Source organism: Camellia sinensis, chromosome 7, assembly GCF_055761805.1.
Source record: "Camellia sinensis isolate YWXY chromosome 7, ASM5576180v1, whole genome shotgun sequence".
Classification (NCBI taxonomy): Eukaryota; Viridiplantae; Streptophyta; class Magnoliopsida; order Ericales; family Theaceae; genus Camellia; species Camellia sinensis.
Genome location: NC_138967.1, coordinates 111,109,926 through 111,124,467, shown reverse-complemented (window position 1 = coordinate 111,124,467; position 14,542 = coordinate 111,109,926).

Here is a 14,542-nt window from a genome sequence, read left to right as displayed (position 1 = left end):
CGAACAGTTTCGGCCGTATGCTTCAACTTCAACAGAGTATTTCAAAAGTCAAACCAATGGAATAGAGAGGAGAGAGCAAATTCAAATCTGAAACCCTAATTTCTCTTTTCGTTCTTCAAATCCAGAATTTTTTTTCCTGAAAAAAAAAAAAAAAAAAAAAAAAAAAGAAGATCTTATTGTTTGACCCTTTTAATTTTAAGGGGAAAAAAAAAAACTATTAATTTTTTAATTTTATCAATTTAAATCCGAAACTTCTTATTTGTTTTCAATATAAACCATTTACTTATTTTCGTCAAATAAAATTGATAAAAAATATATTTTTTTTTATTCATTAAACTCAATAAAAAATAGTAATGCTCTCTCTCTCTCTCTCTCTCTCTCTCTCACAAACACTCATCTCACACACACACACACCAAACCAATATAATTTTTATTTTATAAAATGAAGACCAATATTAAATAGATATATAATAAAATTTATAATAGCAAATAATAATCAACTATATGAAATTAAGACCAATATTTTCAAATAATTTATTTTTCAATTCATTTTTTTTCTATTAATTTTTTTTTTCAATTAATCTTTTATTTCAATTAAATTTTTTTCAATTATAATATGTGTGATTCCATTGTTATAAATAATAAAAATAAATATAAATATTTTAGGCCTGAACAAACATATTTGTTATTTTATGTTTTTAAATTTTTTTAAACATTTTGTTCAAACCAAACGCGTTTGTAATTTATGTTTTTCTAAAAATAAACAAAAACCAGTTTTTAAATTTTTTGTAAACATAAACCAAAAGCGTAAACGTTACCAAACGCTACCTTAGTGTTTAGGGATAAATTTTTATTTTATTTTATTTTAGGGTTTAGGGTTTAATTCTAATAATTTATTTATTTTTATTTTAGGGTTTAGGATTTATAATTTAATTCTTAAAATTTATTTTAACTTCAATTTTATAAAAAAATAAATCCTAAACCCTAAAAAATAAATTTTATAAATTGTTTTTCTCCAGAAAACGTGATTAGGAACCGCGCTTTTAATTAAATCATAAAAACGTGCTTTGAAAACCCGTTTTCACTGTTGCATTCACTCTTTCTCTCTCTCTGACACTGACACTCACACACACACACTCTCTCTCTCTCTCTGACACATACACACACACCCACCACACTCACATTTTTCGAGTGGTTAGAAATAATTTTTTACAAATTAAATTGAAACAACCATACGTATATATATAACATGCCCAAGAGTTAAAATGATAACTATTTTTTACCCTTAAATTATAATGATTTTTATTTTTTATTTCTTAACCAAATTAATTTTTAATTTTTTTGAATAAAATTCTAAAAATCAAACCATACATAGCCTAAAAATCTTTTGATAAGTCATTTCTTACGTTGGTAACTTATTTAATTATTTGTTAATTTGAACACATTTTTACCAAATTTTAAAAACTACCATGAAAACTTGTTTGATATTTTTTTTGGTTTATAAATGGTTGTCTCAATTTGTAAATTTGAGGAAAAAACGTAAATTACTATAAATAATGCAGAGTCTACGAAGAATGAGAGAGAGGTAGAGATGTGAAAGAGATTTGTGTGATTCATCAAAATAAGTAAGAATATAAAATTGTGAAATTATAATTTCGAATAAATAAGTATGACACATTTACATCATCTGTACAAGTTTGATTTACAAAAGCTATAACAATTACTAGAAATAAAAAAAAAAAAACTATACACTCCATATCACACTCGCTAATGCCCTAACCTGCCTCCAGTCCCACAACCCCGATCATGGACCTCCCTCCTCGGTCTCCTGCGGTAGACTCTCTGAATATTTGGCACTCTCTCCCCTGCATGTGGCCCTCCACTGACTGCCTGTGGAGCTGTAAGTGTGACCCCCCTCTCCTGCATGTGCTGCCTCTGATCCTGTCTCTGCCTGAAGATCGGATATTGCTGTGAGCTGTGAAACTCCCTCATCTGGTGCAACTGTATCACGATCTACAGCTGGACCTCGACCTCTGCCTCTGCCATTGCCCGCACCCCGACCTCGGCGGCGACGTCCGCCACGACCATAACCTAGGCCTCTCTCTTGCGCTCTGGAGGGCCTCAATATGGGCCTTATCCTCAACATGGGAGATGTCAGTGAGAACTGCATCATGTGTACTCATGGTCGCGGTCGAAGTAGTCTCCAAAAAAGCAGGTGGTAACTGGGTGGGTGGGGTAACAACGTCATGCATATATCGAGGCGGTGTCCAATCAGGATCAGCATGCTGGTTAGGATGTACGTGTGGGGAATCTGGAGAAATGTATGGGGTACCATGCGGTGGGGTGACTGAACTCCAAGGACCTACTGTGGCTAGTGCTAAACTGGAAGGCACTGACGTAGACGGGACTGATGTGTCTGGAGCAGCTGCTGCACTGTGTATACCTTAGTGGCCAAAATGCAGACCATCTACCCGATGGGCATGCTGGATCCCCTCATATAATAACTCTCAGATCTCTGCAAGGGCCTGCATCGCATGCTGTCCATCACGTCTGAAAAGGGCGTCCTCAGCCAAGTGATATAACCTCCCAGCTCGAACCACCTGAACAAATATTCAGACGTATTAAGCTATAGTTGACTGAAAGTAAATCAATTATGATCTTAACAATTATCTAACACATACTATGATACTCACCAATGTCTCGAGAGAAGGCCTAAGTCCCTGATATCCGGACTCAGACAGATGGCTCGGATTACCGACTGGTAGGTGTGTATGTCGCCAATACCACAACATGTAAGGGTCCGAAGAGGGGAGGACCTCATCGCTGCAGTCAGCCTGTACAATACTATAGCGACGAGCATCCCACAGCTGTATATTCGAATCAGTGCCGGCTCGGCCACGTCTATTAGTCGCATGCAACCGCCACTTGGTATCGCACCGATCCGGTACAGACTGGACTCGACCAAACTGTCGGAGGACACGATCACGGAGATTTCACTCAACCACGTCAAAACAAATGAGTGGCACTCTCGCCATCCATATCTCCTCACCTAGTCGGCAATAGTCTGGGAGCGTACTGAAGACCCCAGCATAAGGCTGCCAGATAAACTACAATAACGACAAGTCTATTAAAAATCGGTCATGAGCATATACACTCCATATGACAATTAAAATTTAGGTATTTAAATTTCATACCTCGCCCTCTATCATCCGGTCAAGCTGGTCTCTATACACGACGACTACGTGGGTCGATATGACCTCGTGGCCCATGTTAACCCTCCACCGACTACCTCGAGGTCTGGCTAGCATCTGCATGTCTCCCTGGCCGATGGGAACCTCACCAGGAGCAACCAGCTGCTGCCTAGATGGGGCAATGTGAATCAATCTCTCCCACGCCCAAATCTGCAATAGTTTGAACGCAATTACAATACTGATATATGTCATACAATATGAATTGACATGTGATAAAATTCTTACTAACCTGTAGCAAGACAAGGGGTCCTCCGATCTCCTTCACACCCACCTGAGGTGCTCGACACAGTATCCTATACAAGCATGCCAAAGCCGCGGCGCCCTAGCTGTACTGGCTGATCACGTTAATGTCTCTCAACAGTGGCAAGTACATCAGCTTGAGTAGGTTCTGTGACTTATCAGAGAGAAGTACCCTCCAATAAGCCACAAAATATATGCTCGGGCATGTTGCTGTACTAATTCATCTGGAGCATGATTTGAAAGATGGCCCTGAAACTGCTCGGACAGTCACCTCACCCTCAGTCTACCTGCCCGTAAGTCTGTAGGTGTAGGTGCTACTCCCAATAGCTCAACACATAGGGCTATCCACTAGTCCCTCATCAATGGTGGGTCAGGTCCAGTAATTGCTCTCCCATCAATCCGTAGACCATATAGGACAGATACGTCCTGCAATGTGACGGTGGCCTCCCTGATCGAGAAATGAAATATATGAGTCTCTGTGCGCCACCTCTCAATGAGAGCAGTGATGAGTGGGTGGTCCAGTCTAATATGGCATATACGATAGACGCCATAGAATCTCACGCGTAGTAGATACTACAAGACTCTATGGTCCAATGGACACTCCCACATGCCAGAATCTCCCCGCCGGCATGTCACCATGGTGCGTGCCTTGTCCTGCATAACAGAATGAGTAGGTCAAATTATAGCATTATCACGTAATACAAAACAAAATGCAGGGTATTTTCATTATAAGCGTAAAGTCCAACAAACGTTATTGCATACCGGATCCTCCCATATACTGTCAGCCCGATGTGGATGACTGAAAAGTGGAATCTCATCAAGTAGATGTGCCATGAAGCCTGTACAAGTGAAATACTAGATCTTAACAATAAAAGTCTCATTTAGTCATAACATGAAAACTGTAATTATTCCATAAATTACGATTTGTAAAAGAAAAGTTTTTTGCGCTGCTATTTACAAATTTATATTTGTGTCACACCATATATGGAAGCAATTCACTAAAATGTAATTAATTTTTATTTTAAAAAACTGTATTGGTGAGCATGTAATTTAGCTATAACAATGAAACTCTAATTATTCCATACATGATGACTTGAAAAACAAATGTGGTCGATTATTTTACAATTATCAATTTGTGTGCTACTAACATGGAAGCAATTCACTAAAATCTAAATTTATCAATTTATATGCCATTAAATATGATAAGCAATTCAACATAACCTATCGTTATCTATGCTATAACTAATATAGAAATCTTTTACAAAATAATTTTAGGGCCTCAGTTACATAAGCTTAATAATGACCAGTAACATGTGGATAGCTTTCGTACATAAATATTTGCGAAAAAATTGAATGAGAATTTTTTTTTCAATAAGATATTGCTAATTACATTTATGGCATATTTGACAAAACTTCATTATTGATTTTGTAATGGTAAAAGTTTCAATAAAGTATAAAATTTGTAAATTACGTAGATCTTATTCATAAATTGTAAATGTAAAAAATGCTTGCAGCATTCGAAAATATTAAATTTATTCATAAATAATAAATTTTAAAATGGTAGAAGAATTATATGATTTTTCACTAAAATTTTGTAATAGACATTTTCAATCAAGTAGAGAATGAAAAACATAGGCCTGTGTGGTATAGTTAAATGTTTTTGCATACATATTTAGTTTAATTTATTTGTTTAGTATGTTAGTTGTAAATTTTTTCAAGGAAATCAAATAATTACAATATATAAAGAATTAAAAATTATAAATGATCTATTACAAATAAAAAATGATCTATTTAAATGTACGATCCCGTTTACAAATAAAGAATTAAAAAATAAATAATTAAATGATCTATTACAAATAAAGAATTACAAAATGATCTATTACAATATGTAAGTATTACATAGTCTTCATCGACCAAGTCGCGTCGGACATGTTCGCCTGTCATGACCTATCTGCTGGCACTTACTGCAACAAGCGGTCAAACACCTATCTGATATATCAATCTCATTCGGAATACGAGACATAGATGTACGACCCTGTTTTACTTCTCGCAGACGAAGTACATTAGGCATTAAAGTCCACTGCGGATCATCCCAATAATCTTGATGCGGCATTGGATTGAATTTAATTTCCCAAACCCTCATGTATACAGAAAACCTATATACTAGATCAACGTACTCGAATAGATTGTCACCGCATTCAGACATTACAGCGAGCATATGGGAACATGGATAGTGTCTTATCTCATATTTCCCACAGCTGCAGGTGGGTTGATTCATCCGCACAATTTGTGTATTGTGACCTCGTCCATGGTGAAAAGATGTTTGCACCTCAAATACGCGGCGGGGCCTATAAGAAAATTGTAATATAAACTAATCAAGTTCATGTTTTTAGGTGTACTTAACTTCACAACATAATAACAACAATTTAATTTATATTACAAACTAACCTGTTATACGATAACAACTTGAAAGTATTTGCCCTTGAGATGCCATCCTCAATAGTTTTTTGCATCTCTCTAAGGTATTGGAACTCATTTCGTACATCTATTTCAGCTTGGGCTCCCATCTCGTCAAAATATTTTACGAGCCACCGAAATGTAAATTCAACCATAGCTGAGATAGGTAAGTTCCCTGCACTTTTCAAGACGCTATTGAAGCACTCTGCATCATTGCTGGTCAATACCCCCCACCGATATCCACCGTCATACGAAAGGGCCCACTCCACAGGATTCATCTTGTGAACCCAATTGATGGCATCTTGGTCAATAGCCTATATTTGTTCTAAGTAACCATTACACTTTCATCGTTGATGAGCACTCCCTGCTTTCCATAGAAGTTGTTTCAGCTCCTTATTTTTGAACCTAGTGTTAAAGTTACTACAAACATGTCGAAGGCAGTGCCGATGATATCCAACAAATTGGAGCGAAGGATTCAGCAAATGCCACCTCACAACAACTAAAATACTCTCAGCTCGATCAGATATCAAAGTCACTCCCTGTCGGTCCATGACAATATGTTCCTTGATATTTGAAATGAAGAACGACCAAGACTCCAAACTCTCCCTATCAACAACAGCGAATGCAAGCAGTAATACTTTGCCATTGGCAGTGACAATCGTTGCTACAAGCAACACACCAGTGTATTTCCCGTATAAGAATGTACCATCTATGGTTATAACATGCCTACAATATCTGAATCCATCGATGACGGGTTTGAAAGACTAGAAAACAAAGTGGAAGACGGGCATAATGGTTGTACCTCCGGTATATTTATGCTTCCATTGCACGATGGTGCCAGGATTAGATGTTTGTAATGCATGCATGAATTTAGGCAACAACCTATATGATTCATTCCAATCCCCGAATACCATTCTAATTGCCTTTGCCCTTGCATGCCACGCCTTCTTGTATAATATACTATAGTTCATGGTCTTTTTGATATCTTCGATGACATTCTTAATTGGTATATCAGGTTCATTCTGCATACGACAATACCTATGAGTCAGATTATTTTGGTATGAACACTATAAATAAACAAATATGTATATATATGTAAACATTTATTTTGTATACTCACCGCAACTTGTCCGAAAAGATGAGAAGCAACGTAACTGGAGCTAATATTAGTGTGGTCCCTGTTCATTCGTGGGTATAAACAATGATGAGGACCCCTATACTGCTTTATTTCAAAAAGACCATATATCCTACTAAGAGATGCACGCAACCACCATCTGCAATCGTGCTTGCAAGCACACACCCAAACGTCTCACTTGGAGGCTACGACTTTGTACTCTCGATTATTTGTTGCATGGTACAATTTGATAGCATGTACGAGTTACTTCTTATCAACGAAAACCATCCCTTTGTCCAACTCTGGATTTTCAGCATTCCAGATTCAGTTACGGGGAACGACATCGCGGTTACTAATGTCAAAATCACCACCATGTGAATGTTTTCATAGAAAGGGATTTCAGGTCTAGGTGGAATGGGGGCATTCTGAATATCAACGGGAGCGTCGGCATCATCTTCTTCATCATCATCATCTGATCCGCCCAATAAATTTTCTTCATCACTCATTTCATTCTCATCATTGTCTAGGGTGACATCAGGACCGTACATGTCACTGTCAGCAAGCTACACAGAATTAACCGTTTCAGCCATATTACCAACAACTTCAACTTGAGTGGTATGATGGTTGTAGGTGGGCACATCTTCGGTGTTATTATGAAATTCAGTCTCATATCCACCACGTGAACTTGATTCTCCACCATGGCCATGAAATGTCTGTTGTGTGTAGCCCGCTGCATAACATTCATTTGATTCATACATAGGAAACTGAAACGCTATCGTGTCAATCCCATGTGTCAGCAATGTATTGAAAGGACGAGAATCCATCTGTGTCATATTCGAGACATTGTGTACAACCTCTTTATCAATGTACACTTCCAAACAATTTGGTGGTTGGAAACTTCCACCGATACTTAATACGGTGTTCAACGCCTCATCGTCATTGATCGGTAATATTTTGTATTTGCTGGTTGCTTGCCACTGACGATAAGGATATCTACATTTGAAGATCAATCGGACTGTTTCCCCGTAACTTGCCACCTTTGACATAAACATCTCCTCCAAATTGCTAAGTGTGGTGCCAAGTTGCACCCCATATATCCCTTTCGGCTCAGCATCATATGACACATCTTCATCGGGATCCTGAATTATGTTTCCCCCCCAGTAGAAGATAATTGGAACAATTGCCATATACTTGCTTCAATGAAACAATAAAGATTCAAATATCAACAATATACATATATCGAATTTTACTTCTAAAATAATTATATGAATTTTAAATAATTTAATTCGAATTACTTGTGAGGCAATAACTTTATCTAAGTAATCAGTAATTGAAATCCAACAAACATTATTCATTTTTTAATTATAATATGAGTTAAAATAACTGTGTATGGAACTCCTGCGTTCTGCTTTTTCAATTATTTATTACGATTAACATCATGCTCTTGTGTACGGTAAATGTAAATTTTTCTTTTTCCATGTTCTTCTTCTTCTTTGTTTTGATAACATTTCAGTGTTGATTTGATTTTTGTAAATTAACCTGGTTTTATTTTTTTGTTCGTTATTTGAATTTGTTTAGGCGGACACATGGTGAAAGGAAGTTGTGGGAGTCAAAAGACAATTTATATTTTCGTATAAGTGACATTTATATCATAAGTGACTTTTTCCTATAAAAATCAGCCCTTTCATTTTTGTCAATTTATAATTCCGGGGTAGAAGGAACTGTAGAGGTGAAACATTACTTCAATTTATATTTTGTCAGCTATATATTTGTGTCTCAATTTGTTTATTAGTGTTTATTTTCTCATTTTTTCTCACTTATTTTTATTCGTATAAAACAACAGCAGAGATTTCATCTGTACGTGGAGTTTTTATTTACTTCCTATGTGGAGACTCTTATCTTTTTTGCGTGAAGGTTCTTTCTTGTCATTACTCTCTCGTCTTAAAAAATTAATAAATACAAAAAATATACTAAATTCTGGTAATTGTTTTATATTTTTGGTATTTAATGAATTTTTAAAAGGTCTTTTCACAATTTTTTTTTTTACTTTTTACGTATATTTATATTAGGTATGTCTAAAATGTAAAAAAAAAAAAATTGCTTAAAATATTAAAAAAAATTTAGCAAAAATAAAAAAACACGAAAATAAAGAAAGTAAAATTTTTTGAAAAATATTTTTAGAAAAATGAAACCAAGCAAAGTATACTACAGATCCCACTAAAAATGTGACTTTGAACTCACAAGAAAATTTAGGTATGCTAATATGTTTTTGTTTCTGTTTTTGAGAAATAAAACATCAAAAAGTTTTCCAAAAAAAACACTCCTAATATGTATCGTGTTTTTTTTTAATTTATTATTATTATTTTTTTCACAAAAAGTGTTTTTGAAAATATGGAAAGAACTATTTGGTTAATTTGTAAAAAGTGAGTTGCTTCTATAAATAAAATAAAAAAAATTCTATAAACATTTTTACAAGTAGATTTCCAAACAAGTTTTCTGTGTTAACAACCCATCCCTAAAATGAAATTTATAAAATATAAATTTCATTCACAACACTTACAAAAATTTCTAGTGTTACCACTAATTTTGAATCTCATGGTCAGTAACAGAGCCAAGGAATTAAATCAGATGGAACACTTATTAATTATAACATTAAAAAAATTTATAAAAATATTTCACATAAATTTTTACGATTGATTTCAAGAAAAATAAAAAATATATATATATATATATATATATTATTTGTAACTAGTATATCATAGATAATATAGAAAAAAAATGTCATAGATATAAGTAAATATTGTTTGTTGTCATTGCTCTCTTGTCTTAATTCAAAACACTTATTCAAACTTATCAAAAAAAAATACCAGAATTCAGTATAATTTTAAAAACACTTATTTTGTTTTGTTTTCATATATCTTGATCTATTTTTTAGTATTTTGATAAAGTAGACAGATATATCACACATTTAAAAAACACTTCATTTTATCAAATATTTTTTTTATTTAGTGAGATTGGACATAATTGGACAAGTCATACAAACTTCTTAAATCATAGTGTAAGTTTTGTATGAAATTATTATTTTTCTCATTGAGTTAAAAGAACTCGATTGATTTGGACAATATAAAATAGAGGTTTCAAACATTGTTCTTAATTTTTTAAAACTGGTGATTCAATTCTTCAGATTTATGGACAATTAAAGATAAGTTAATTTGATTTGCTCAAACTTGTGCCATTAGGGACCTTAATGACAAAGCTATTTCCTATGTGAAATAGTAACCCTCGTCCACTTTTTAGAGGTCATAGAGACTTTGTTATGAAATTCAAACAAAAAGCTCATTTTGACTCGTTCAATACTCATTTCAAAAACTTTTCCAAATTTTCTTAAGTTTTGTGACGAAATTTTAATTTCTACTATAATGCTATTATATGTATTACAAATTCAGCTCATTAAATTTTTTGAAATTTCTATTAGAAGATTATAAAATTAAATGTTAGTATTTTATGATAAAATATCTTCAAATTATTCTCATATCAAAGTTAATATTTTTTATAAAAATTATTAATTTTATTGAATGTATATTAAAAATAATACATGATATAGCGGTTTGGTTTTATTTTTTAAATTATTTTTTGATTTTTTTGGAAAAATATAAATAAATTTGACAAAATAAATTGTTTTCTTTGATTTTCCAAATGGTTGTGGAAGAATGTGGCACCTCCCAAAAATCAGTTTTTTTTGTTGGTTAGCTTGGAGGGGCAGAGTGCAATCCGGTCTAACTGGAAACCTTTAGCGAAACCCAAATGAAAATAAACCCTAAGAATTTTTTATAATATTTTGGTTGATGGGGAGGGTGGGCCCTACAATTTTGTATTAGGGCATAAGGTATAATGCTTGGTGATTAGTGGATAACATTGTCATGTGGTGCACTTGTAACACCTAATAATTTTCTACTAACACTCAAGGAATTGACACAATTCCTTTTTCTTTTCATAAAGGTAAAACAGTTTTTAAGTCCTAATAAATATTTTGAAAATAAGATTTTATGGGTTAACAAAAAAGAAAGAGAACTTAATGGAACATGAACATTACCAATAGGACTTTTAAGTAACTAACCCAATTATTAGGACTTCTTCCTTAAAATTTAAGAAAAACAAAAACAAAAACAAAATTTGATATTGAAGATTAAATTTAAAAACAAAAAATTAATAGAGCAGCGATATATACTGACAAAATTTGTATAAACTTTTTGGGTTTGATGCGGATCTTTCCCCTAAAAAAAATGTAGATGATTTTTATTTGTAATAAAAGGCAAATTGAATCCCTAGTTGTGCAGTTTGCTTCTTGTCTCAAATCAATTTTATTCTTGAAGCTCTAATTGCATCAACTTTTATCCTTTAATTTTACACAATGCATAAATTAAGTGTAACGGATAATATCTATTAACAGATTAGACCAAAATCAAAGCCAAAATAATTCATTCAAAAGGGAATAGATCATTCACACTAATCCCTTAATTACTTTGAGAATAATAAATTGACTATTTTAGTCTTGATTTTAATCCAATTTCTAAACACTGAATAAAGGTGAAATACTGAATAAAATTGACTTTAAGAGAACATGATTTTTTTTTTAAAAAAATTGACTTTATGAGAACATGATTTTTTTTTTTTTCAAAACTCTCAAATTTTGAATTTTTCAAATTCATTTCAATTTTCAGATTTTAAATTCAATCATACAGTTTACAGTCTTATTTTCTGAAACAAAATGATCATATGTATGTAACCATGTGGACCTCGAATTGAAATTGCCAATCCACCTTAATTCTCAATTCATGAATTTCATAATATGACATTAACAATTATCAATTATATGAATTTAATTCGCATAATTTTATTCTTAATTAAAAAAAATTCCTTTTATTAACAAGCAATTTTATAAAATTTCCAATTCAACAAATATAGGTTGGTTTATTCACAATACAAAATTCCAAACCCTAATTTCAAAAAATATAGAATAATTTCAACAAATTGAAAACCCTAATTTAACCACAAGCATAATTTCAACAAATTGAAAACCCTAATTTCAACAAATTGAAAACCCTAATTCCAAACCCTAATTTCAACAAATTGAAACCCCTAATTCCAAACCCTAATGTCAACAAATTGAAAATCCTAATTTCTGAAACCACAAGCATAATTTCTGATTTCACAATTCAAAACCCTAACACTTTATGATTTCATAATTTCATAACCACACATTTAAAACCCTAACACATTTCATAATTCAAAACCCTAGCACATTTAACCACACATTTCATAATTCAAAACCCTAACACATTTATAATTTCATAACCCTAATTTCTAATTTCATAATTTATGATTTCACATTCAAAACCACACATTCACAAACACAATCAACACATAAGATTCAAATGAGACAGAAAGAGATAGATGCCATACCACGGACAGAGAGAGAGCAGAGACAAAGAGTGAGAGTCAGAGAGCAGAGGGAGAGGGAGAGTGAGAGCAAGAGTGAGAATCTGAGAGCAGAGGGAGAGCTCGAGGGTTGCAGAGGGGTCGTCTGAGAGGGAGGAGAGTCGAACAAAACTTGAGTGTAAAACGTGATTGCAAATGAGGGCGCTTGGGGATTTTATATTAGTTCTAAAAGCGTGGTTTCAATCCACGCTTTCATTAATCAACAGTGAAAGCGTGATTCACAATCGCGTTTTCTTTAGAAAATAAAATAAAATTGTATGCACAGTGAAAGCGTGGTTTGGAACCACGTTTTCTTCAGAAAACAAAATTAAAATGATATGCATAGTGAAAGTGTGGTTTGGAACTACGTTTTCTTCGGGAAAAAAAATTTATATTAAAAGCGTGGTTTGTAAACATGCTTTCTTAATTAAAAGCGTGGTTTGTAATAGTGCTTTCACTGTTCATCACATTTTCGTCTCCAAACAGTGAAAGCGTGATTTGTAATGGCGCTTTAGCCTAGTTTGGGAATTCCGGCCAAACTAGGCCTACTTTGGGAATTAAGATAGTAAATTGGCTTAATATGGGAAAAGCCTCCTGAAATGGTGCAGTCCAAGAAAAAATATTAACCATAGCTTCTTCAATTGTATGATAATCAACTTGTTAAAATAAAAAAAAATAAAAAAAAAGAGTGAGAAATCAAACATAATTAGCACCCGAAAACTAATGAAGAACAAGTAATGAACATCAATTTGTAAGAAATGGATTATAGATGAGCCAATAAAACAAAGCAATCTGAACATGTTATAGCATTAAAAAGAGTGAGTTTTTGTATGCACATTGACACAATTTTAAGGTTTAAGGTTTAAGGTTATTGCATGGTAGGGATTCACTCCAAGATACCTAAGAGGAACAGAAACAAATGAGGGAAATATAGTGCTTAAAGTATTGAAAACAAAAAATATTGATTTTGTTTCCCACATCCTTCTTTTCATTCACTTACTTTTTTTCATAACTATTTCATTGTCAACTCTATCTCCTGCTGTAATAACCCTCACCACTGTTTACTGATTAAGTTACTGATTACTGCTAAACCGAGACTAAACATGTTAATTGACTGACTAACTGAAATACCGAACTGATTGATTGAGTGTACCTGTTTAAATGCATTTTCTATCTGTTGACTGTTAATTGATCTGTTCATGTTTTATGTTTAAACTGCAAATTGAAGGCCTTATCGGCGGCCGAATTTGGAATTGATTGACGATTTGTGTTAATTAGAATTAATGAGATTTTATGGCATATTTATCTGAAATTTGATTTGGTATGGTTAAATTAGATTATATAAGCTAAATTAAAGAGTTGACCTTATTTACCATTTTTGCCACTTAGCGGCTTATTTCATACAAACACATTTGAGCCTTATTTCATTAGACTTCATCAGCCATTTTGAGTGCATAGTCGAACTAGAGAGAGAGAGAGAGAGACTTAGAAGAGTGATTTCATTTTAATTTGCTTGGAGGCTTAGGGATTTTGGAAGATAATTGGCAAATTGAACTTCTAGATCTTTAATTCAAGACTTGAGGTAGAGATTGTACCTTCTTGTTCATGTATTCAAGTTATATGTTGCATGGATTTTGGAAGTCTAGAGATTAAGGTCATGAATTAGCTTAATATGTTGTATTGTAGCTTGTATCATGCATGCATGTCCAAATTCTTGCATTTGGAGGTTGAATTCATGGAAATTGATACATGCATGTTCATATTTTTGCTAAAGGACACGAATTCAGCATGTTTTGGAAAGAATTGGCTCATTAGAGTATGTATTTGAAGCTTGGAAGCTAGTTAAATTCATACATGTTACACATTCATCATGTTCTTGAAATGTTGTTTGAAATTGGGTTTAATTCCCTCACCTTTGAGCCTTGATTTTACAAATTGAGCTTTAAATCATGTCATACTTTGTATTTACAAGTGTTTTCCAGAAAATGGGCCCACATGAATC